Source organism: Cuculus canorus, chromosome 2, assembly GCF_017976375.1.
Source record: "Cuculus canorus isolate bCucCan1 chromosome 2, bCucCan1.pri, whole genome shotgun sequence".
NCBI classification, from domain to species: Eukaryota; Metazoa; Chordata; class Aves; order Cuculiformes; family Cuculidae; genus Cuculus; species Cuculus canorus.
The window spans coordinates 47,533,902-47,560,833 of NC_071402.1; positions in this window are offsets into that span (position 1 = coordinate 47,533,902).

Consider the following 26,932-nt stretch of genomic DNA (forward strand, 5'->3'; position numbering starts at 1 on the left):
TAAATATGTAGTTTTATTTTTTTCTCGTATACTACTGTTTTTTAGGATGGCATTGTTCATGTTCCTATTAAATTACATAAAAATATGTTAAACAGAAGTGAATGTTTTACCTAATATTTAATAGGTATAAATATCCCAGTAGATTAATAATTTACACGTATTACTTATCATCATGACACAGAAGACTTTACAATAGTTTTCATGAATATGCTTATAACACAGACATGCACGTGTTTATAATACCTATGATGATGTATCAACGGAAATCTTTAGTGCTTACTCCTTGAAATTCATTACAAGCATGATATAAACAGTGAATTTCACAATGTGCAAGTACCTATGTGATATTATAAAGTAAATATACTATTTTTCTATTCATACATAAAAACACTCTGATGAGTGGAAATAATTTAATTCTTTTCCTGCCAGATTTCACACTATTGTTATGCAAAACTAGTCTTCTCAATCTATAGCCCTGATCTGTCCACATATTTTTACTGCATTACACAGGTATTAGATCTCAAATATTCAGAAAGAGTTATAATTTCTGTAAGAACTGAGAAACTACAGACCAAATTGTTAGCGAAATTACAAATTATACACATTCTGTATCATCTTTATGTCAAATACAAAATGTTCTTTTAGCCTATGTGAACAGCATGCTTATTAAAAAACCAAGCCAAACAAATGATAAAAATGGCTTCATTGAATAGTCAGAGCATCCTTAACTCTGAAGATTTCTTTTAGATGTAGTTTCATAACAGTTTAAATCCACATTAACTGGCATTGCTGCTGCCATCCTTGGACCCTCGTCTTGTACTCTTTTGTTTACCCACATTAGTCATCATCTGATGCTTCCATGATTCAATAAAGACAGTTAAACTAAGAGAACATTAATCACTGTTTATTCTTGTAAAGGTAAGAACGAATGCGTCTTCAGACCTGTAGTCATTTTTGCCTTTTTCTGTGAAACCTGAAACCCCAAAATATCTCAACATCAATAACTTCCTCTACCGCACACCCACCTTTATCACCTTCTGGCTTTTAGTCATTCATACATGTGATCTGATCTTCACAGCCACATATCATTGTGTCTGGGACTACATAAAACAGTCTAAAAACACTTCCTGGTGTAAAATGAAGGTGTATGATCAGCAATTGAGGTTACTATACAATTATAATCCCATAATTCTATATATTATATTTGCGAAAGGATTTATTCACTCAAGCGTAGGTAACTAGTGCCACCAAGGGACATCCTTGTCAGATATTCTTTAAGACACCCATGCAGGTTTGACAGTAAAGACACAGACCTATGAGAGCTGTTCCACCCCTCTGAAACACCATGTAGGATGCCATGTGAAATCTAAATTGGTTGTAGACACCAACGTTTAGTAACTAAATCCTTCCACAGGTGTCTTATTGAAAATGGAGTGTAATTGACAGTGTTGATGAGAATGATGTGACTATCTCTTCCTCTAAAATCATGACAACTGCAAAATGACGAAAATATCAGCCACTGAGGAAATAGTCTGAAACCAGGAAATTTGGTATTGACAAGTAAAAGAAGATGAAAATAATGGCCAGTGTAAAAATCTACATATAAAAGAGAAATTGTAACAATATCCTAACCCTGGAAGCCCCCATGGTCTCTTCCAGGGATTAGAGAGCATCCAGTACAGGGTTAGATATGATGGAAAACCCAGATTTAGCTGCACTCCAGAGGAAAGAAAGTGGAAAATATGACACTAAATTTGGCAAAAAAAAAAAGCTCACTAAACCAAAGGAAGCAAGTACCAATGACCAATGTGGGTAGGTGAGCATGTTTGGCTCTGAATATTTGTTCACATCATGCAGAGTCAAAATAAAAGCTACTGTGTGTGACAGAAATTATATGCCTGAAGGCAAGAAACTCAAGATAGCAAAGTAAAAGGAACCAGAAGTATTTTGAAAAAATCTGAACCGTTTCTTCCTTCTTTTTGCAATGAACAGTCAGAAGAAACAATAGCATAGAATAAAATTACCGTGAAAAGCAAGAGATAGAAATAAACCTCACAGTGAAGCAAAAGTGTCAGTAGAAGAAGGGAGATGAAGATCAATCTTTTGAAGGATTTTGAAGTTAAATAAGTCATACTGATTCCAGTAAAGGCCACATATTCATTGTGAACTGAATTCTAGAAAGTTCTGGACCTACAAAGCGATGTGTCATTTACTGTTCATACTCATCATTCCACAGCAGCAGACGTTGTTTAAAGCAATCTATTGACTTTGAATAGGATACCAGTGTTTGTTAAGGCAAGAGCCAAGAAAGCTAGTCTATGTGCACTTAGCTGGAATTCTAAAGACAGTTCTTATTTCTTGGAAAGTAATTCTCTTTAAAAAAGAACAGAGTTTTTAAAAATGTTCAGCAAAACTGAAGTGTTAAAATGGCTATCTAATGGTGTTTGGCTGCACCATTTTCCGCAAGTCTTATACACATAAGTACATTGCTATACATTACAGTTTCTGAAACTGGACTAGGTACTGGTGCTTAAACAAAATTAATACTGCCTGTAATATTCTTGTTATATTACACAATATCAGCAACGTGCGTCAATCATGAAATTCGTCATTGTCAGAAATAAACTCTTTTTTCTATCCCTCACTCCTCCCAAACTGAACAAAACATTACTCCATGATTCATTTGTCCTTTCTCTCCAAAAAAAAAGAAAAAACAAAAGCAGGCAAATGCTCATTTTCACATACTCAATTTCATAACATTTCTTGGAAGCTTTAGTAGATGTCTGATACTCGAGATATATGCCATTTGTTACCTCTTCACATCCAATCAGCTGCCCTAATTCCCTTCCTTCTTACTTAAACTAGCATCTCTAAATCCTTAGTATACCTCTTGAGCCAAGATGTGTTTGGAAAGAATAGTCTGATAGTCCAATATCCTAGTGACAGTAAAGCCTGTTTTATTTTCCACTTAAAAGCTCCCCTTTGTCTCCCAAGTATCTTGGGTGATCCATACAAAGTAGATTATCTCTTGTTAGTGTTTTATCTCCTAGTGTTTCCTTTAAAAAGGCTTTGCTTTTACTCTGTGCTTTCAAGCTTGATAAGATCATACAGAAAAGTGGAGATCCAAATGTTATTTATAAAAATTATAATAGTAATGAAGAGTTCAGGAGTTACTTAAATTTAGAGGAAAAGTTTTTCCTCAGAAGGAGGTTACAATGAAACAAAAAGAAAATACCAAAATCACATTAAACACAAGAAAATAGAGGGAATATGGGTAAGAAACAGGATGGCTGCCTGGTTTACGAGGGACTGTTGTAGCAGTGGGGAGGAGTAGCTGTGGGATCCGGAGCACGCAGAATTTGACAGGTAATGCGAAGCCAAAATGCATGCCCTGAAGCACTGCTACCATCCAACACATTCTGCTATGCTCCAGTTTAATCCTCTGGGATTGTTCTTAGAAGAGGTTTTTTCTGATAAAAAAATGAGAATTATTTTGAATTCTGAACTATTTTAGTCTTAGAAATTGCATGGATTGACAGTACTATTTTAATCCCTAGCCCTCTTTCCTGACTTTGTGAAAATAAATTTCAGTCTATGTATGTGTAAACATCCTTCTTCTGAAACGATTGTATATCTAGAACCCATCCACCTTTCACTCTATGAATGAGTGTTTTCTGGGTTATGTTACTATGATTCAAGGCTCATTCTTCTGAAAGCTCTGGAGTCATCCTGATATAAAGCAGTTTAAACTCAGGCTAGTGGGCATGCAAATATTTCCCCCCATGGCTGGCTAACTGTGACCACAACAAAGATAAAAATTATACAGAACTACATTATTTTGGTCTTCCTAGGCAGCTTACAGAGTTAAAAGAAGTGTAATTGAAAACCAAGAATTTTTTTCTAATACCATTTCTTCTCTGAATCTTTCAGCAAAACTGTCTTATAGCAGAAATTAGACTGGTTTAGATTGTGATATTAGAAGATGCTTCCAAAAAATTTATTTTACCTTAATTTCACTGAGTAATTATATATATGAATAAAAGAATCATAGAATGATTTGGGTTGAAAGGGACCTTAAAGAACATCTAGTTCCAACCCCCCGCCATGGGGAGAGACACCTCCTACTACACTAGGCAACTCAAGGCCCCATCCAACCTGGCATTGAACACTTCCAGGGAAGGAGCAGCCACAACTTCTCTGAGTAACCTGTGCCAGTGTCTCACCAACCTCATTGTGAAGAATTTTACTGGTTCTCTGTCACAGCTCTCTCAAGATTATTTTCTGTCTTTTAGGATATCTCATGTACAACAAATAAGACATACTCTCTCTTTTCTATTTCCTTCAATTGCACTGACAGCAGAGGCTATGAGCCAGGTTTTGCAAGCTTTGTCTTGATGATGGAATTAATCGTGACACTATAACTCTCCCTGTGTCACAAAAACATGTAATGTGAGGCCACTCTCTCATTCAATGTGGTCTATCAGCACATTATATTTACTTATGTGATTTCTAGGAGTCTTTTTAGATAGACATGGCAATTGTCATTTGCCTGTCCTTGTCAAAAATATGGTAAAGGGCAAATTTGAAGCCATAAGATAAATTTAGCTTCATTGATCTGGTCCATGCCAGTGGTTTGGATCAACTGACAGTCCCAGTTACGATGTGGGCATAAATGAGGGACTGTTGCAAACAGCAGCAGAAATAGGTATTCTTATGAGGAGGTAGTGGGCTAAATTTAAAACTCTGTTGTGGTAAACCTAATTGGAATTAGAAGTCCAAAAATTTAATAGAAAAATCCCTTTGCACAATGGACTTCTTAAGCTATGATTTCATTGCAGCTCCTTTGATTTCCTATCACAGCCAAAACCACTTTGTGAGCATTGATATCAAGAGGAGGACTGCAGCCCCAGCTACAGTATCATGGCATCATCTTCCGGGACCCTCACAACCACTGTGAGAAACAGCAGTCTTCAGTCTACCGCAGAGGGGCTCACAACTGAGGATACGATTTCCAGAGTCTTGGTTTTGCCTATGTACTTTCATTAACAACAGGTGGCTGCCCATTCTGCAGGAGAGGTAAGTCACCAATTCTTTCTAGAAAACCCAGTGGAACATATTGATGTTTGGCAGCGTTGAGATGCCAGTCATCTGCACATCTCCTGGTTTGTTGTGTAAACCTCAGGCATGGATATATTCAACAAAAGTGGCTATGGCACTATTAAAAGGATTACAATAAAGCTAAATGGTTTGAAATTTGGATACCACTGTGGCATTATTACATTAAGCTGTTTTTGAAGAGTGCTCAGAGAATGCTATTTTAAGAGAATTGAAATAAAATAGAAAACAATACTATGATTTTTAAAATCAATTTCTATATATGTCACCATTGTGGGGTTCATTTACTGAAAAAGTATTTCACAAAAGACTGCTAGGCAGTTATGTATGGTTTCTTTGTCATATTTATGGACAAAAAAATGGAAAAGATGATGAAATTACCTTTAGCTTACAATAGTGTGACATTGCAGGAAGAGAAATTGCAGTGTGTCTGTCTGTCTGAGGTAACCACATTAGCTGCTGAATGTGTAAACTGCAAAAATAACTAGAAGACGAAAGTGAGAATAAATGAGCAAGCAAGTGATCTAATCTCTGTTGGAACACAACACCCATGTGATTAGCAGGGTCCCTTGGAAACAAAGAAGCAGATGAAACAGGAGGAGCATTAGTGTTATCAGCAGTGGAGAAAAATCAATAACAGATACAGTCTGAGTGTCAGCAAAACAAAGGAGCTTTCCATTCCTCTCTGAAAAAAAAATGACACGTTTGAGGGAGGAAAAGCCTGAGGTCTCATTACAGTAAGAGATTCTCTGAGCTCTGCGCACTGCTCATACTGAATGGTTAGTTACTGTCACATGTAGCTTTATGGCAGATAAAGCTTAACTATACTTCTTACCTTTTTGAGGTAACAGCCTCAAAACTGAGTGTTTGTTTTAGAGAGAAAGAGGTAAATGTAAAACATTGCCATTTGTAGAGTAAATCAGAGACAGGAAAAACACGCTTGTCTTGTAGACACGGAGAAACTACTAAATCCAGAAATAGTCTTATTTAGGACACAAACTGTTCTTTCTCACACCAGAGCAGCCACTCTCTAAGTGGTGCAACACAAGTTGCAGAGTGTAGTTAATTGGATTTCACAGTCTGCTAGAACTGTGGGCAGACAGCACTTCAAGCTGCAGGAAAAGCTGCTCATGGGCATGGGTCTCCTTAGCAGATCCAAGGAGTCACAGTATGAGACCCGCCTGTCTGGAAACCTCCAGTTTCAGTGAAAGAGGGAATATAAGAGAACCACAAATAAACTATTTTTAAAAGATTTTGGACTGGAAAGATATCTCAAGGTAAGCCAGGTAACCTTCCACCTGAGTGCAGCTCTTTGAATGAACATGAAACTTGGTTTTGTTGGTTCTGGATGGACTGGAGGCATTTGCAACTGACTCCTTCATATTTATTTTTGGCAGAGGGCAACAATCACATATTTGAATGCTGTACACAGTTTTCTTCAATGTTTACATAAACAAAAGTATTGGGCAGAATGATAGGATTTAAAAGGTTGCATTTACCACCCAGTTACCTTTCAGAGATGTCCAAAATCACTATGCTTTTCCATGTAATTCAAACCAGACATGTCTGTGATAATTAATTTGGAAAATATTGACTGTTCCATTGGTTATGGGTTGTTAGGTCTTTTTTCTTTCATAAGTAAGGCTCAAGGGCTTGCAGTATACTTCCAATTAATGTTGTCTTGCGAAGATTAACAGGCTCTGCTTTAAACCTCAGTGTCCAGGAAGTAGTATAACCAAGAAATAGAGTCAATTGTCTGTATAAGAAATATACTGAAGGAGATGGGAAAGGCACACTCAGGTAGGTAATAATGAAATAGAAGCTGAAATTAGTTACTGGAAGGCTCTCCAGGTACAAAGGCTCTCCACTGCACTGGAACCTGCAATTTTTCGACCCAGCCCTGAAATGGAGTAGTATCTCTAATCTGCTTATTGATAATATTTTTATCTATAAAGCCCTCAACAATCCTATCTTGAAATCTGGGACTGTCTTCATTGTTGTTCAATTTTTTTTATTTTCACATAACTTAGAAACTGTTGCTATCCATGGGGGTAGGATTGTTTTCAGCGTTATGTATAAACAGTGGTAAAAGATGATTGCTGTAGGGTTTGGGGCTCTTTGCAGAATTTACAGTTTAATATTGCACACTACGTTTGAACTCATGAAAAAATATCCTTATGCAGTGGCACCTTTTGGAAATATTAGAACATTAAAACCCATATATCCCCCCTTACATTGAGGGCCAGAAGAGCTATGATTTTTCAACTTCTACATTCTTTCAGCTGGGACCAGGCTTGAACTATTTGATGTGCCCTGTGGACTACCATTAGCTTGTGCCTAGAGAATTAAACCTAAGAGAAAAGGTGACTCTTAACTGCAGAAGAGTAGGAGTTGAAATTTTCTCCACTCCTATGCAATCTGAAAATGGCACATTTCTCGATACTTGATTTTTTTTCCCCCCAGTGACTAGCTTTTTGTGCCAGAACTTGTACCACTGACTGTCTATCTACACAATTTCAGGGATCATCTACCTGTGATATGGAAACACAAGTTTGATGCTTGTGTTTTCTAGTTAAACCTCTTTTATCAGGCTCAAAAGTTGTTTTCAGCACCTTTTGGCAGGAGTCTTTAATTACTATATCAATCATAGACACAAATCTAAAACATAAAGTAGACTGGATTGATTCAGATATGAGTATCTATGGCTAGGGCATGCTATTGTTTTCTATGAATGGGATAAAAATTCTAAGGACCATATAGGAAAAAAGAACACCAAATAGATCCAACAGAAATGTAGTCATAGGTATCCCCTTGGCTACATCCGTGATCCCTGGTGTAGGTAAACCAGGTTACGCTATCTGTTTACAGAGTTTGCTTTGTAGACCTCTTTCTCTAAATTAGAAGATGATTTCTAAAACTCAGTTGTCAGTCGTATGGCCTTGTAAATATAAGAGAAGAATGTGAAAAGAAGGCACTGTAGTAAAGCCCAAGAAAATGTGCCTACTTTTGCTGCTTATTATGTCAGATTATGAGGCTTTCATAGTGATTGTTATTGAGGTCACAGAATCACCAGCCGACAAAAACATTTCCTGACAGAGATTACACTCCAAGTTTACTGACTTTAGGATTACTTCAGTGCATGTACTCATAAATGGTGTAAATCAGTTAAAAGCACCTGACTTGTAAGACTGCAGTTGGTAATATTTTTTTTTCCTTTTTCTCTTTCCCATCAGTTCATACCAGGTGCTTAGTGTTAGAGGTCACAGCCATATTAGATCATCTCATTTCCTTAACACATTGTTTTGTCCTTCATCACAAAGTAAGCTTTTGATGAAAATAATAATGTCATGAATAATGTACTGATGATTCTTGAGAAGATAATTAAAAGAATGGTAGAATGACTTTTACAGTTCAAGGAATAGATATAGTGATAAAGTTATAAATCAAATCGCCACTTGGCAAGCAAATGTAAAATAATGAAACATTACACGAACAAGTATTTAATATGTGTGCACTAGGAATATGAGAGGCAAACTGAAATGTGTTTTTATTATCATTATTGGAAATAAAAGGTAGTTTTTGAGAAAACAAAAAATTATAAAGATGTGAGTGAAAAAAAAAAATCCATAAACACAAGAACAATGTGAGAAAAAAAGCAGATGAGCTTTATTTATTTACCAGATTGTTGCCATTACTTTGCTTCAGCTTTTTTTTTTAGTCTCCTCTTATTTGCTGTAGTTGTACTGGATTCGTCATCTCTGAACTTATATACTTCAAAAACAATGTAGGCATTGTATGGATGCAGGAGGAATGTTATATAGATAATATCTTATAATTTAATTTACTAGTAAGGCTACAGAGAAAGAAGTCCTAGTGGCCCAGACAAGGTGGGACTGTTTCCAAGTTGCAAAGTCAGGCCCTGTTACTGCCTGTATCCTCATGCAACAGGTTATAGCTGACGGAAATCAGTATCATTATTTCAAAACTCTATAAACTCATTTTTATATGGATTATATGAATGTAAAGTCGAATTGTCTAAAAGTCACAGCTGCTTTGACAAACATCTTTCCTTCTTTTTTTTTTTTTTTGTGAATGCTATTGAATTCTTGGTACAAATCTTTTTAATGGGTTACCTACTGTATATTAGCTCAGAGAGAAATTTGTATTTCTTAAGGTATTTTGAATCCTGAGTATGAAACTCGCACCTAACTGCCTTGCAGACGCATTGAAGACTGAATTCTCATACATTCCTGAAGCATTTCTCCACAAACAGGAGAGGGGCAAAATAAATGTAGAATGGTTTAATAAAATTCACTGCTTTATTTAAAAGGGAGGAAGGAAGGGAGGAAGGGAGGAAGGAAAGGAGGAAGGAAAGAAGGAAGGAAGGAAGGAAGGAAGGAAGGAAGGAAGGAAGGACCGAAGGAAGGAAGGAAGGAAGGAAGGAAGGAACGCAGGAAGGAGCATAACCACAATTTTTTTGCCACCTTGTGCACAAAACCAAATGGTGATGAAAAGCTGCTTCTGAGCATGTCTTTCACTGATAGAAGCATTTGTAAATATATCATATACATTTTCTGGTGGATATATGGTGGTTAATTATTTGCACTTCTTGCCACAGAAAGGGTGATTGTATTTCAATATCAGTGGGTTATTGCCAACATGAGGTGGGCTTAAAAGGAAAAGATTCTGTTACATCACAGATTTGTTCTTCCCCAGAAACAGGCACTCAGCATTCTGCATTCATAAGAGGAAGATCAACTAAAGGATTCTTGAGAAAGAAAACCATTTGGATATCATTTCATAATCATGTACTACCCTGCAGTTGTAAGAAAAAAAAAAAAGAAGAAAAGATATAATCTAAGCAATATAGGTTCAATTACTTGCACTTTTCTGTTAGGACATAATAAATCATAGAGAAGCTTGTTGAAAGTTATTCTTCTGCAGAGAGTGAAATATGATCATCCTCCTCTGGTGTATATCAAACTTATACGCTGCTAGAGAATATATACCAAGACTGTCCAAAACTATCATTCAGTAGAGATTTTCTGAAAATAAATAAAGAGAATTAGAAGAATGCCACATATAGAAAGAAAGTAATTGAAATGAATGTGTTTGAACAGCTTCTTGAATATGTGAATTTTCAAAGCAGGCACTTTTCTTAGTACAATCTGATTTCACTGTCAACACACTTCTAAGTGGCTTAAAATATATTGGCCTTTCCATAAGGCTGACAAGTCCCTGAAGGATTATGAAAATCTGAATTCTATTTCTTCTGACCAAATGTTTGAGGAACAGGAGGTGGGCAAAAGACAAAATCCTAGACATGATATTTATCTCTTGACACTTGTTTTGTGAATGGCTTTGGGAGATAAGTCCAATTCTGAATGTCTTATGTCTCTATTTTTGGTTGAGTTGAACAAACATATTTAAATTTGGATAGGAAATGTTCTTAGATGAATAAAAAATTCCCTATCGTCTTTACTACTAGCTGGCCTGCAAAAGCTAGAGTGATATTTTTCAGTTAAAGATTCATATTGCAGACTAAGATTCTGTATAAGAGATTCCTCTGTATGTAGAACATCAGTAGTTGTGCTAAGGACAAGAAGAGAATTTTAGTTATATTTATAGAAAACAAAACCAAATAAAAAGTTAAATCATGACAATGACGTTTTATGTTTCCTGATAAGAACTATTTTCTTTAAAAGCAAAACAAAACAAATAACAACCTACATTCATATGCTTCAGAATAAAATTTGTGAATCTAGGCCATCGCTGAAGTGCAATGTACTGTATCTGAAAGTCCAAGAGCATATTACAAATGTTCCATATAAAAGAATGTAGGGATTGTTTGTGTTTCTTTACGGCTACAAGAATATTTTGTCCGGTGGAAAGCCCTAAGAGTTTGCTGTTAACTTCTGCAGGACCACATAATTCAATCACTTGTGACGAATCCTTGTGTGATTATGCTATTGTCTGAGGGGCCATTTTGTTCCTGTATAGCTCTAGCTTTCAAGGTTAAACTAACTTAAGCACCATGCACAACCACGCAAAATAATGTAAATTATGTGTGATTTTCCTCCACAGGTGCTAAATTGCTATATTCATTTTTATTCAATTAAACATGGAAGCTAAAACATCGCTATAACACACTGCATATTGCCAATTTATCATTATAGATGATAAATGCTTCTAGGGAGGTTTCCTACATCCTTTCCCTGAGATTTTCTGGTCTAAAGCTCTTGCAGTACAGTGATTCTATGGACGTCTGCCAGATATGTGAATTTGGCATGCTTCAAAATCTCTGTTTACATTTTATATAGACTGAGCTTTGATAGTCCTGGGGTAATTGCAGGTCCATCAAGCTGATTTTACCCCCAGTACATCCTTTGGATGTCTACAAGCTTGAGAGAAATCCACCTCAGACCTACTTTGGCGCAGAGAGCTCTCTCAAGTTGTGTTGCTCATGGCATAAGCTACCCAAAACAAGAGAACCTACATCACAACTTCAGCAGGAACAAATTTCTTTGTACTTTCTGTGGTGCAGATAGACAATGCAATTACTTGGGTCATCTTTGGACAGTGAATGCAGTGGTCTGCAGCATATTGGTCTCCTGCTGTAAAGCTCTCTGCAGGTGAGGATGTGATATTGCATTTGTCTTGTTTGGTAGTGACCATTTGTAGACCCTTGAGTCAAGATTATCTGATCAAGATATCAATCCTCGCAGAAAATATCCCCAGTGATCTGGGGAGAAACCTGTAAGAAGTTTTTCCTTTCTGTTGAATTTTGTTCCCTGCATCCTCATAAACTTGTTTTTGAGTTATATTATTAATTTGAGAATGAATATTCAAGGAGAGGGTATGGAAGTCTAAAAGTAGATGCTGGGATCATAAATGGTAGCAGTAACTTTGACATGACATATGAGTAGGAGCTACAAACTCTGTGTGAATGAAGTATGTCCATATAGTGACTTGAAGATCATGCTTTCCCTTTTATAGCTCCCCTGAGAACAATACAGAAAATTTGGGAAACATAAGGAAAATCAAACTTTCATCACCATGTTCTTTTTTCCAAGAATTTCAAAAAGACTTGTCCTTGTGAACCTGTCTGATTCACGTGTCTGTTCCTTCAGAGATATTTTATTGCTAAAATGACTTTTGCAACACTTATTCAACATGTGCAAAGAAGCATAAATGGCAAAAAAGATCTAAGGGCAAAATTTCTGTTCTGTTTCTTTCCTCATGCTGGAGTGAGCTGCTAGATTCTGAAGTTCTTTGATGACATTCAAATTGTATCAAAGATTGGCCTCTCACCTATACATCTAAGGAGCATATCTGAATTCTAACCACAACTTCTACATTTCAACAAATGCTTATCCCTGTGGAATACCCGAAACGTAGAAGATGCGTGACTACTGGCTGCTTTGATTCTGACATTGAAGTTATAAATTCCACGTATTTCTCTTTGAGTGTTTTGTTTCTTTTGCTTTTAGAGGTGAAATGTGAGAAATATTTGCGTGGGCCTTTTTTTTTTTTTTTTTTTCCTTGTTTAGAGTGTAAACTCTCACTCAAAACTTTGAGGGAGTTGTCAAACTATAGCTAAGTTACTCTCCTCAGTGTGATGAAACAATATTTTCTGTATATACAGCTGACATTTGTACACACACTAAACTTACCATCTTGTGCACCTGAGACCCTTCTTTGTCCTCAATACCCTGGCTTTAGGAAAAGGACTCTTTTCCTGATTTTTCTGTGTATCTTTTGTGGTTTGGATTATATGACATCCTTCTTTTCATTGTGTATTTTATACATCAAGCGTAATAGAACAGGCTCTGAGTTTTACTATATGTAAGGTTAGAGTATGTAGATATTGAAACAAAAGTAATATTATGAAAAAAGTCGCAACTGTGATAATATCCCTCACTAGAGTTGATAAAGGACAAGTCATTTATTGTTTAAGTGCATTAAGGATCTGCCAATAAAGATATAATTAATCTTATTAAATATCTTTTATTCTTAGCCCATCAGAGACTGAAATCAAACATGTAAATAATACCTTCTAAAAACCACAATTTTTTTAGAAAGCTTTTTAATCAGTCCCCTTTTTGTTTTCACAAGAAAATTCCACTGGCAGAACAATAACTGTCCACAGAAAAATAGGTTCAAACATTTATGTGAGAATTACAAAGAGTGTGAGGATTGCATGGGGAACTAAAGAATAAAAAGCATATCTATGAAAGTAATCCTTTTATGATAGAAAATTATAAAAGAACCTTGCTAAAAATACATGGAATTTATTCAGTTTCTACTAAAAAAAGAAGTTAAACTAGGCATGAAAGCCCTATTAAAAATTTACAAAGTTCTACTTTAAAACCTATTATTAGCTATTAAGTGCAGGATAATAATTTACATGACTTCCAAGTAATTTTATATCCAAGATGCTTATTTTTTGTTTCCTATTCCAAGTCTCTGAGTAATTCAAATTTTTTTATTCATGAGATTGCTTCAGCAATGTAAGGGCTAAGGCCATTAGTTTAAAGATCTGAGTTGCTTTCTTATTGATATAGAATGTTATATTCATTTAACCCAAGAAGAAAAATTGCTCTATAGGCAAGGGAATGCCGTATGCAGTTCATGCTCACCTATCTTCCTTGAAATATTTAAATGTCATAGAGCATTGGCTGGCAATATCGTGAGACTATTAACAGAAAAAATTCTGCGGGACAGAAAAAATTCATTGTTCTAGGTCAGATTTTCTGCATAATCCTAGTTGCATTTTTACAGTCAAAGGCAAAAGAAAGTATAAGTAGTATCTCTGTGCCAGCTGTCATCTGTGCCAACATACTTATGTGGGGCAAGCTTTTCTATCTAGTATTCCTTCAGAAGAGAAGCCTTGTAAAGCCACTGCATTCTTCAGGTTGTGAGATGGCTTCTTCTAGCTTCCACATTCCTGTTACACTTCTTCTAATGTCAACATTTCTAATCCTTTTTCTAACTTTTGTTAATGTAAGTTATATTTTTCAATACTTGATTCAAGTACTTATTTGTATTCAGTTTGAAGATATATATAAGTCAAGTTTGTTTCTTGCTTGGTCATTTTACAAGCCACTTAGTTTTATTGTCAGCCTGGATATTCTCATACTAATAGAATAGACAGGGCCAGACCACAGATACAAGCAGTGGAGAGGGATCATTGTATGAGTGAAGCATTAGAAAAATCTAGAAAAATCCCATGACAAAGTTTTGGTCCATGACAGCCAATATAGTCAAACACAATGCCCAGTTATGAACTGGAAAAAGTTTATCCAGTAGATTAATAAAATGTCATTCTGGTTAATAACCTTCTCTAGTGACGATAGTGGCAATATTTGCCACCTCATTCATCTTTGTCCAGCAGGCATGAGTAAGGAAACACTGATAGTACATCCTTCTGTTCTAACTCTATTTCATGCCTGAAAAAAAATGAGTTTTAATAATCTTCAGGATCATGAACCTTGTACTGAAAATTTATTCAGAAAACAGCTCTCTTACAGTCATCTTTAGATATTTCTCCAGCTACCTCTGAATTTCAACAACAATATTATATCATATTTGAAAATATATTCCACTAACTTCCTCATATCCTAAGATAGCACCTTAGATATTGTGTCAAATTTCTGTTTAGTGTCCACTTCTTTTTAATGTCTAAAAAATGTTTTGAAATATTCTTTGTTATGAAAATCACTACTTGATACACATGTGGGAAAAAAAGGAATCTGTATGGAGAACCTTTCCTGACACAGAAATATTTTTATTTCTTTGTGTTTTTCATTGAAGTCATACCCATATATTGAGTTGTACCTCAGCCTAATAATGTATGTTTTCAAAGCACATTTATCAGATGCACTGAATCCTTGTCTTGTCTTTCATAACAGACCGAACCTGGTTCTGATTCTGAATGGTTCCAAATATTAATGTGGATTCTGAATGGAAGTCCAGCCTTCTAGTTTCATTCTATTATTATTTAATTTGAGGACCTGTGTTAAATTCATATCCAGCTGGCTTTAAAGTAATTTAATTTAATTTCAGGATTTTTTTCAGTCTTGATAAAACATTTGTACAGCAAAATGCAAGCCAATGCCTTTTTGTTTAGAGAGGTTCAGATGAGCCACCTCTACTATTTCAATTCTCAGGTGTTCACTTAACCGGAATTTCACACCACAGCCTGAAACTCAAAAATCAAAAAGTCCAAACAAAATCAGAAAAAATCTTTATCTAAATTGAGGTTGTATATGAAATCTCACAGAGTAAATAGTCTGAGAAAGACAACGTTCTTAGAATGATAATGTCACTGTGCAACACTAAACAGCTAATTCTGCTGGTTTTTATACAAAGTTGTCATTCTGCTTCCCCCCATGAAAAACAATGAACACAATAATTTTTAAAACCCTTCTAGGCCATACATAAAAAAAATTGTTAAAATAATTTACACTGAAACTTAAAGAATTAAGTAGAGATTTCACTCCTTTCTTTTTTTCCATTCACTGATATACTTTTATCAAAAATACTTACCCTGTTTGACAGTCTTACAGATGGTATGAATGTCAGTAATTAGTATGTTTTCTTGGAAAGAAAAAGAAATTTATTGAAAAGGGCTTGAGCAGTTGTTATTGTTGGAATTCTGAATTGGTTTATGGAAAATAAACAAAGAAACCAAGGACAAAAGAGAAACAAGGGGGAGGGGGGGAGGAGAAAAAACGGTGGAAAAAAAAGAAGAAATAGTTTCGGCTTCAGTTCTTGATTCTTACCTATATGGTTGCTGCTAGAAAGAAATAAACCAGGCATAGCATGTGGTTCAGCTCCAAGATCTGGCAAAGTTGTGACAATGCCATAGCTTTTAAAGCATTGCTTTCAACATTTTTTGGTCACAGGCTTACAGCAGTACTGCAAAAATCTGTCTTGGCTGACAAAAGTCAGACTGTTTTCAAACAGACAGTAGGAAACAGATAGGAAAGGAACAACTGAATGGAGAAGAAAAAGGGAGAATGTAAAAGGATAAGAATGTAAAAATGGAGAAGAAAAAGGGAGAATGGATGTAAATTAGAAAAATAATAAAAAAAGAGTAGTCATAATTGCAATCATGATGTCCAGAATCACACTGAGGATTTAACCAAGGCAAGTAGAGGTATCATAATCCCTTGTTTACTTTTCATCTTGTTTCTAAATACTGGGATCATGGAGGTTCATGATATTTAACAATAAACTGTTGTGATGCCAAGAGAGGATGGCAAGAAGTTAGTGGCATGTAGTTTACACAGTGGCAGAGTCCACATCTTCCTGTGTATTAATAATCTCCAAATCAGTCAAATTGTAAATTGTCAAAGGGTTTAAAGAATAGCCCAATCTCCTGTGTTACTTTTTTATCTATAGAGTCTAAACCCTGTCCTGTGTGATTTTATCCACTGTTTACTGGTTCTCTCTTCCTTTTATTAATATTGGCTGGTATAAATTATTCCTGGAACAATAAGCCATTGGATTAATTCAGTATTGTAGGGACTTCAACAATATTTTTCTTTCAAAAAGACCATGACGAAAAACATTGAAATTGATTTTTTTACCTTGAGCAATTTAGAATATAGACTTAAGACATCTGAAACTATGACAAGCCCTTCACTTTCAAGGTATTTTACACTGAATAAGAAATTACTTTTGCATGGGTCCTACAAAATGAGCATTGGTCAATTTCTCCTGAATTCTATGTCTTACTAAGAAATTCTGTACATTTGTAGTCACCAAGTTCAAACAGGAGATGACTGTTCACAATGGTAAGGCAAGAAATCAGGAAGGCATCATTGATGACTACAAGACAGTCACTAAATAAACAGTTATTGAAATACAATTTATCTCAGTAGTAGAGTCCTGTATCTTTCTAGTGCAGGAAAAAAAAACAACAAAAAAACAAAACAAACAAAAAAAAAACAAAACCAAAAAGAACAATCAAAAAAACAAGCAAACACCCTCCAAAACTCAGAGGGGATTTTTCAGTATGTAAAGGCGAAGTCGTTACCGGGGGTATGCAGGTCACTTGACATTTCCCCTTGATTTTCAAATAAGTGTATATTAGTAGTTAATCACCATTAAAGCCTACTCTGTCTTGTTGCAGGCACTATTCTTTCAATCATTTTCCATCAGTGAACACAGAAGCCTAATATGGAACCATTGTTCTTCAGGGAACCTCAGGATGAATGCTCATAATCTAGAGAAGCCATTGAAAAAGTAAGAAATTGGATACTCTATTTTCTTAACTCATCCCACCAACTGGTAGGGGGAAGTTACTGGTAACAGGATGCCTCCAGTTATAATTAATATTTATTGTATCATCATGGTATATCACAGCTGCGAATAAAATATGGGATAAAACTATAAGATAAGGCCTACCTCCTGAAATGATTCATGATCCGAATGAAAACTTGCTTTATAAACAGAAGTAGAAAGTGCCAGAAAGGTAGAAGTTGCCTGTAAGAGTACCACTGATTTGGTGGAAAATTGCCTCAAAGACTGAGCTAAAATTAATATATAATCTGAGATGCAAATGTGATGTACTGCTCTAGTTGCTCTTCACTTGTTTTTCAGCATGAGAGTTCACTGAACTGTACTGAGCGATAGTCAGAAAATTAACAGATCTATTTTACCTTCAAGCAGATTTAAATGGCTGCAACTGGGAAAAAGATTATTCTTACCAGTTGGAGATGGCGTCTTCCTTCTCTGCTTCAGTAAAGCATAAAGGATTTGTAAAGTAAAAGTAGACCTTAGTCTATGTATCAGACATTTAAACAGAAGTAATAGGGAATATTTAAATCTAGAAAAAAAATACATTTTTAAACACAGAGGTGGTGACTGTAAAGTGCAAAGCATCACTGATCATCCATTGAAATAACAACAAGAAGAAGATGAAATGCAGACATTTTCTCATTAATACAATAACCAAACAGTCACATAATTCTTTTGTTTTCAAATAGATTCTGATACGTTTACCTATTCTCAACAGTACTTATGAAGCTGGTGAAAAAAAGTGATTGAATATAGTACTAGTTAATGTATCTAAAGATATCACCATGTATCTCACAAAAACACTCATGCTAGTTAAAACATATCACTTTCAACGGCTACTGTATATGACTCCAATTACATCGGAAATACAATCTTGTTCATTGACAGCATTAGGACATACTATGAATGTTTCTCAAAAATCTTCATTTGGAATATTATTAACTCTCAATCTTTCTGACTTACAGCAGCTGGTAACCAAGTAACAGGGTGTTAGGTCAGTTTTGTTCACAGCAGGAGTCACAAAATAACAAAGGACTGGATTTTCAATTATGAAGGAGAAAATAATCAACAAAGAGGGAATCATTAGAAAAAAATCACATTACGTGATTCTTGAAATTTAACATGGATTTTAATCATGGGTACTTTTTAATGAAAAGACAGATCTCTGCCAGCTTTAAAGACTGATCTATCTTTCTGTAGGGAGGTAAAAATATAAGATTGCTTGGAAAATACTTCCTGTGAAGATCACGTTTTATACAATTTGCCAAATATTTTCTCAGATTCCCTTGATTCCCATGAATCCAGTTTTACAACAAAGAATAGTTTATGAGCTTCATCAGTTTTGCTGTTCTAAAAGTTCTGGTGAATTATCCATACTTAAAATTCATCAGTTGATTTTACTACTACTAACTAAATCTTGTTGAAAAAGATAGGAAAACCACTGTAGACTTTCATGTATATGGAAATGTACTAAATATCTCTCTTGTCTGAGCTTTGTGGTGTAGTTAGCTAATACCCTGGAACACCGAGGTATTTAAAGAAGGTGAAACAAAAGAGTGGTCTTGCAATGTGACTGGGTAAAAAAGTCATAAAGAGGATCAGCTACTTCACCTGGAAGATTTGGCTTTCTTTTAACTGTTTTGGAGCGTGATGACTTCACCTGACCTTCAGTTTCTGATTGTGGATTCCAGGTTGGAACAGTAACTTAATTGTGCATGCTAGCAACAACACCTGGCCTGAACACTTACTTGTGATATATGTCTTTATAGGTACAGCAGGTATTATATATGGTGTTTCACCTTCAACTTAACAACATGTTTCTGAATTGTGTTTTAAAAACTTGTGCTAACTGCAGAGAAAGGGATAGAATCTTCTCTTAGATACCACTTTTTTGAACGTTTTTTTTTTTTTTTTGCTTGAAAATAGTCAGGAAAGCAAGGTTTTAAAGTAGATACATGAAATACTGTTTACTATACAAGGGTGGGGGAAACTTCTTCCACAGACACAATTAAATGAGCCAGACAAGGATCTAGCTGTCATCATTACAGATAGGACCACATATAAGCTCTCACATTTAATTGGTGTGAATGTGACAAGAGAAAACTGAGCATAAGGTCTCTAGGCAGCAAATAAATCTGTCTTAAACCTTTCTCCCTCAATCAAAGACAGAAATTGGTTATTTTAATATCTTGGGTTCATGTGCAATTTTTTATGTGTGTGCAAAAGAGGGCAGGAAAGAAAGATTTTAGGTGGACAAAACTGCCATAATCTTGTTGGTATTCCTCTAATGCCTAAATCATTCTCCCAATCCAATATCCCTCTGAATGGATCAAAACTGTTGTGATTTTACTTTAATATTTAAACTGTCCTCTGTTTATTAATTCTAGATCAGGCAAGCCAGGAATTTATCATTCCAGACATTTCAATATCCATTTTCTCTCTTATGTAGGCACTGTACACCTCTAAGATAATATATGTTCTCTAAAGAAGCATAACCTACTCAGAGCAGAAAGGGAGATGAAGGCACATACCAAAAGAACAACTTGACCAAGGTCAAAGACTGGATGTTATTGATGGAGGAAGAAATAAATCCTAGCTGTCCTATGCTTCAGGCCAGAATGAGGACACTGCATCACCTTTATATCTGATAAGGTCATGATAAAATTTAAGGAAGACAGGGAGCAGGACAAATGCTGATTTTTTGTTTGTTTCCATGGTTTTGTCTCTCAGACTTTCAGAGTAGCTCTTAAAAATCATGTTCATTACTAAGAAATGCCTGCTAGGTCAGTTCCTGTTGAGTCACAGTCTGTCCACTCCTATAATATCCTGTGAGGCACTGTCATATTCCCTGGGTGTAAAGTAGCCTACACAGGGTATCTTCCACAAACATCACAAGATCTGCTTCTTTTAGCAAGAATGCCCTCTCCAGTAGCTGATGTATGGTGGGGTATGGGATAGAAAATGTGAGGTTCCCAACACCATCATGGGAAATACAATAATTCATCTGCAGAAGTAATACTATAAAGTAATACATCATAAAATGCCCTCTAAAGCTCTATAAGAAAGACATCTTCAATGACTTTGGCATCTTCTCTCTCAGCTTAATATACACTACAGGTGAAACAAGTCTTTGAAGCTTAGTGATAATGTGGAAATGAAGCAAACCATTTTCAGATTTTCACTTTGAACTTTAGATTTTAGTGTCCTTCCATTCAAACTTCTCATTTCTTCACATGGAATGAAGTGTCCGAGAAACAAAATGGAAATGGAGGAAACTGACTAAAGGACTTACTGTGGGAATAAGAGGAACATTAGAAAAGTTTCCTTTCAGGATGATGTAGGTAACACAAGACGCCACATACATAACTTTTACTAGAATAAGTACCTTTGAGAAACACGCTTAGATTTCTGGATAGTTGCATTTTTAATATTTCAAAATAAATAAGGGTCAATGATTCATAAAGAATAGAAGCAATTTCTGTTACTTTTCTATTAATTATTTAGGTATGCAACTTTCATTTAAAGGGTTTCTGACAATTCTTTCTGTGAGCTAAACAGCAGATTTGAAAAATGAGCCCTGAACAAACACCCTAATTTTCATAATATTCTTTCATTCTGCATGAACTCCTAATTCATGTGATGAATGGGAAGTTTTATTCTGTTAAAAATCATTATGTGAGGTAACAACTGTGAATACATGCTAATACTTTCCTATTGGATATTCATATCTGCAGCAACCATTCCATAAACTACAAAACTAGAGCAGAATTTAGTTCAAACTAGTAACTGAGTAAACAGAAAATCCATTCTTCATAAATCTTTGATTTAACTCTTTCAACACTGAAAAGAATTTCAAGATAAATATTGGTCATGTGCTATACTAAGGATGCCTTAAATAAACTATTTTTAATTCATTCTCCAGTTAACACAGCAATTACTTGATACGATAATTCCTTTAGCCTTGCAATCTTACTTGGGCTGCTCAGCTCTCAGATAAGCATGCTGTAACAGGGAAAAATTTCTTCTTGGTATGGATGGACTGAAAACTTTTGCCCTTATGTTCCCCTCAGAATGATGGATGCTCTTATGAACTAAGCAGATGCTCTTAACTTTGATAATACTCTCAGACATCATGTAGCAACTTTCATTCTTCTGCCACAGAAGAAGAGTACTAAGAAGGGGTATGCCGAAATATGATTTTATGATACATTCATCATCATGTCTGAGTGCTATGGAAAGGAATTTTTATGGAATTCTGATGCATACTTAAAATATGGTTATCCTTGGAGAAGGCAAAAAAATAATTCTAATTTTTATTCACACACTCTCATGTTTTTTAAATTGACACCCTCTTATCACATCTGTAGTCTCTTGAAAGAGTAAAACTGCCAGTAAACACAGGATGTTCAGAATAAATTGCAAACAAAAAATCAACAAAAATGTTCAGATCTCTCTCAGTAAGAGGCTGTGTGAAACTAGACATTTGGCCTAAGTTTCCAAGAATAGAAGAAAAAAAGTAAAGAGAGAAAATAAGGCAGAAAGTAGAACAAGCAAGAAAAAGTGTTTCAATCCAGTGCTATCAGAGAGCCCGAGAGACAGAAAGGAATAGGCTGACATGATTTATACACTTAATATTTTTCATGGATAAGGTATTCTCTGGCAGCAAATGCATTATCAATGAGCAAAAAAGTGTCTAAAACCCACATTATCTGCACTTTACAGATAATGTACTTATGAGGTTTCACACTGTAAAAGTACCTTGGCTTTTCGAGAACTTGGGTTAGTGTTTACCATCTCTGTGAGCCTATTTATTTGTTGTTTGCACATACACTTGTTAATCTGTTGTTTATGTCAGCATAAATTAATAAAGTTTTACTGTATTTAACAGCTTTTTCTTCCACATGAATTTTCTGTTGTACAAATAATCACACAATCAGAAAATTTTAATGTCTTCAGGTTTAGTTATTTTATGACTATCTTTATCTTTCTTCTTAGAACAGTTCATTAAAAAAAAAACTCAGAGTAAGATAAAGTATGAACATCAGCAAAATCCTAATGGATGAGTTGGCCTTGACATTTTGCTAAGCTCAAACTCTACTAAAGCTGTGAGTTTTGCATTAAGAGTAGTAAAGAAAGCTTTGCAGTCCAAGAAATGAAACTGTAAAGAAAGTACCTTATAGCTGAGCTACTGATTCAGCCTTGATTTTCTGCCGAGTGGCCACTATAGTACTTCTGGCCAAGGTCTGGTGCCATGCCCTGCCTGCTTGCCCTGCCTGCACATACTGCCTCACTAACTGCCACGCCATGCCCTTCAGATGTGCCATACACCTGTTTGCCTCCTCCCGTTCGCTACGCTCTTGTCACTGACACTCCTTAGGGTTGTTTAAATCTCCCGCGGATGCTTCCAGGAATGCCCCTTCTGCATCAGCTGCCGACGTGTGACCCTCCTCTTCCAGGAGGCAGGAGTCACTCACCCTTAGCTCCCTCTTGGGCTTCCCTCACTCTGGAGACTCCCTGTCTGCCTTGTTCCAGCACTCAGCTGCAGAACTTACTAAAATATAGATTACTAAAATATAGATTTCAGTCCATTGCTTGCTTTCAAAACACACTTTATTGCTTTGTGAATGTCTCAAATCATGACAGAGCTGTACTCAGAGCATCTCAGAAATATCTGGTGTCACTCAATACACAAGTGGATCAGTAAAGAAAATTAGAGAGTAAAATGAGTATTTCTTCCGCGTTGCCAATGCTTTTTGTACAAACAAAAGACACGAGAAAATAGAAATAAAATTTTTACTCAAATGCTCTGAGGATGAACAGTAGGCTACCTGTCAAGCTGTATGAGCCATTACATGATATTACTTATGTTGGCCCATAGAGCTGTAGATGACCTATGGAGACAGGAGGAAACTAATTAGATTTTTTTTTTTCAATTTCTCGGTACCTAATTTACCCATAGAGGTACTACTTATCTATGAAGAACCTAAGCCTAAGAATTTTCAGTGTGTTTTGAAACTGAGTTGATATTTTCCAAGAATACCTATGACCCAGGACTTCAAAATACCACAAATTCACACTTGCTTTCTAGAATTCCTACTTTTTTTTTTTGAAAATCCTACCCGTGTGTCATCTGCTTATGTAGATTATACAAAGAGATAAATGTTTTCCAGTACTGTCATTTTTACAGAAGATCAAATACTTATATTCCCCTAATACTGCAATTAATGTTTTCTGTTTACTCAACCAAGGGGCAGCTCTAACGCACAGGAATTCAGCAACTGAATATATATGCAAAGCAATATAGTGGGAAGCAAAGATCAGGAAAGTGTCGTGGTTTCTTTATTCTTAGAGAAGTAGCAACTTCTTTTAATGTTTTGAAAGGCTGTCAAACTGATATTTTGGCAGCTGATTCATCCACTGACTCCTGGCTTCAACACTTCTTCCACCACCAAAGGCTGAAAATTCCTCATTAACACTATTCTGACAGATCATCATACCAGGTGGTACCACTAAACAATTAAGTATTCGTTCAAAGGCTCATATTTATAATTTATTTCATCAAAATTGAAGTTTCCTTTCAGATTATGCAAATGATAGTCATTTGCACTGATGTTTTATTTTGGGAAGTAAAAAATATGGGCAACCTTTACACAACAGAAGACACTTACACATAGGCAGAAATATAAATAAAAAGAAGCATTAACAGCAGAAAATAAAGCGTGTAATAAATAGAGCATGTAAGTATTTAATGAGTCAAGTCTTCCTATGAATTAGTGACTAAGTATATTACTGAGTTAAAAGGATATTCAGATATTTCTTCTGCAACACAAGTTCTTTATGTGCAGCTGTAGGACATCAGATACCAGAAATCCAACCTTTATTCCAGTCAAGCTGAAATCTGGTCTTACATGTAAGTTCAAATATTTTACCAAAGCCATCTATTTTCTGCCTCTGAAATTTGTTGTTCCTACAGTTGACAAATAATTGCTGCTAAACATAAGATCTATGTGTAGGGTGAGAAAGGACTGTGTCTTAGTTTTCAGTATTACCTATCTCCTTCTCAGAGATGACTTCTCAAGGCTTTTATGGAAGCAATTCCTCATAAAGTAAAAGCGTGTGCATTTTCTTACTATTTGTAGAGTTTATAGGGACTGAGAAGTATAAAAAGCAGGACATTAGTAAATACTCATGTTTCATAGTTAGGTAAGGAAATTAGGGTTATAGTGAAATTGGTTTTGTGGAAATTTAGGGTTACCTACAAAGGTGATATCTTTGCTTAAAGCACACTGACCAGATGTGCTTCTAATAAATTGAGAATAAATCTCTTGAGCATGATTCATCTGACTCATTCTAGACACCAACTTTTCAATGAAACAAAGTTTTCTGTATAACTGTGTTTCTCCTCAGCTACAAAGAGAGGCTGCATAAAGCATTGTCATATACTTTGCAGTCATCTAGATAGAAGAATCAACACAAAGCTTTGGGTACGATGAAAAGGGAGTTTTGAATATGAGAAAAGGGAAGGTAGAAATATGTCAAAAGCAAAATGAAAGAGAGTGAGTGGAGTTATTTTTCTACTATGGAGCAGATGTGTGGCACAAGCCTGTGGCAGCAACATGCCCAGTCTTCCTAACTTGCTGCCAGCAGCCTTACCACTCTTGGGACTAAATTACAGCCTTCATGTGCTGCTGGGATCTCCTTTGAAGGTGCCACAAGTCCTCCAAGGATCACTAGCATGATAATTCACAGAGGGAGAGAGGGATATTTCACAGTGTGAACCAATGAGCATTTGACTCTGGTGCCAAAGTGCAGTTGCTGGGATAAGGTGGCTGCCACGGCTGCGTGAGTGCTGCTGTGTACACTGCTGAGCTGATAGCAGGTGTTCAGCAGACAGCAGCATGTTCTGCCTGGCTCCTATGTATTTTTCCTTTGAGGAAAAAATCCTGGAAGAAAGACTGCAAAGTTAGTATGAGTGGATATTTTTGATTCTCTGTAGAAAAAAATGGGTCTGTATACCATGAAGGTTAACATCTGTATCAACTAAAAAAGAACGTCAATATATGAGCACGTTAGAAATTCATATTAAAATCATCCTGCAAATGTAAAAAAAGCCTCCGCATAAGTGCTGTATTGCAGAGAAATCAGGAAGAACACACTAGCCCCCCAAACTGTAATTTCTTACTCCTAGAAAGGTTCAAGCTGCTAAAAAACTCCTGGATGCAAAACAGGTTGCCGCTTCAATGAAGCATTTGATTTGTACCTCACATGTTCAGCTGGTTTCTGGCACTAAGTTTTGGAACAAATAAAGAACGATCTGGAACAAGATCCTTGCCAAGTAAAATCTAAGTTCTTATTTTCTTGAAGGTTAAATCCACTTCCAACATGTACACAATCCATCTTTATTCTAGTATTAGTTAAGTAAGTACTAGCTGCATCACAAGACTCTGAGCCAGTATTAGAATGGATTTATCAGCAGGGGGTTGTAACAGGATTGTAGCAGCAGGGCAGAAAAATCCTGTGATGACATTTGGCTTACTAGTGAATCAGATAAAAAAACAGTCTTGAGAAACTCCTCTTCAGAGAAAGTCAATTGGAGAAAATATTCTTCTGGGAAATGCATGTCAAGACATCTATACCAAAAAAAAAATGTTCAAAGGAGGAAGAAATGCAAAGCAAAACAAAATTTTAAATATAAATCTAAACACAATAGGCATGCTGAAAAATAATTTAAGGTTAATAGCTGTAAGAATGCATATTCGTATCAAACTCAAAAGCTGGGCAAACTAATGAATTACTGAGTGATATCATGCATCAAAACTCAGTCTGTTACAATAGGTTGACTCATGTCAGCTACACATACAGTCACATAAACTTCATTTTTATGTTTCAACTTTCCTTCTTTAAGTGCAAATTTCTCACTTGAAATTTGTTTTCTGGAAACACTGGTTATGGCTTGCTGTTTTCATAATAAAGTAATAATGGCTATGCTTGATGAAATATCTTCAGAAATTAACCACTAATTTGTAACTGAAACAAATCCATAATTTTTATGTAAATGTAATTCATGCAAAGACTTGCATATGTGTCTGATTATGCTGAAACAATGCTCATATAGAAAAGAGAATATAACAGTTTTTCTTTAAAAAATCAGAAAATTTCACTCAGAAAAATATAGTTTTTATGTTGCACATAAACCATTGAAGCTATGGTTTTGACTTCTGGAGAGAACTGTTGATAGTCAACAAAAACACTCGAGGGAATTCCATTTGCTTTGAATACATGATCATATAATATTATATTAATCAAATAGAAAAGCCATAAACCTAAAAACTACCAATTAAGTATAAAGTTATTAACACAATGCTGTCAGAATATCAATCTATGTGACAGCCCTGCAGACAGCAGTGTCAATAAATATTTTTGAGCTTTAATGGCAGGTACTCACTCATCAAACAGTTATGTCTATGCATGATATAAAACATTCATATACATCTGCATTTGCAACCAATAC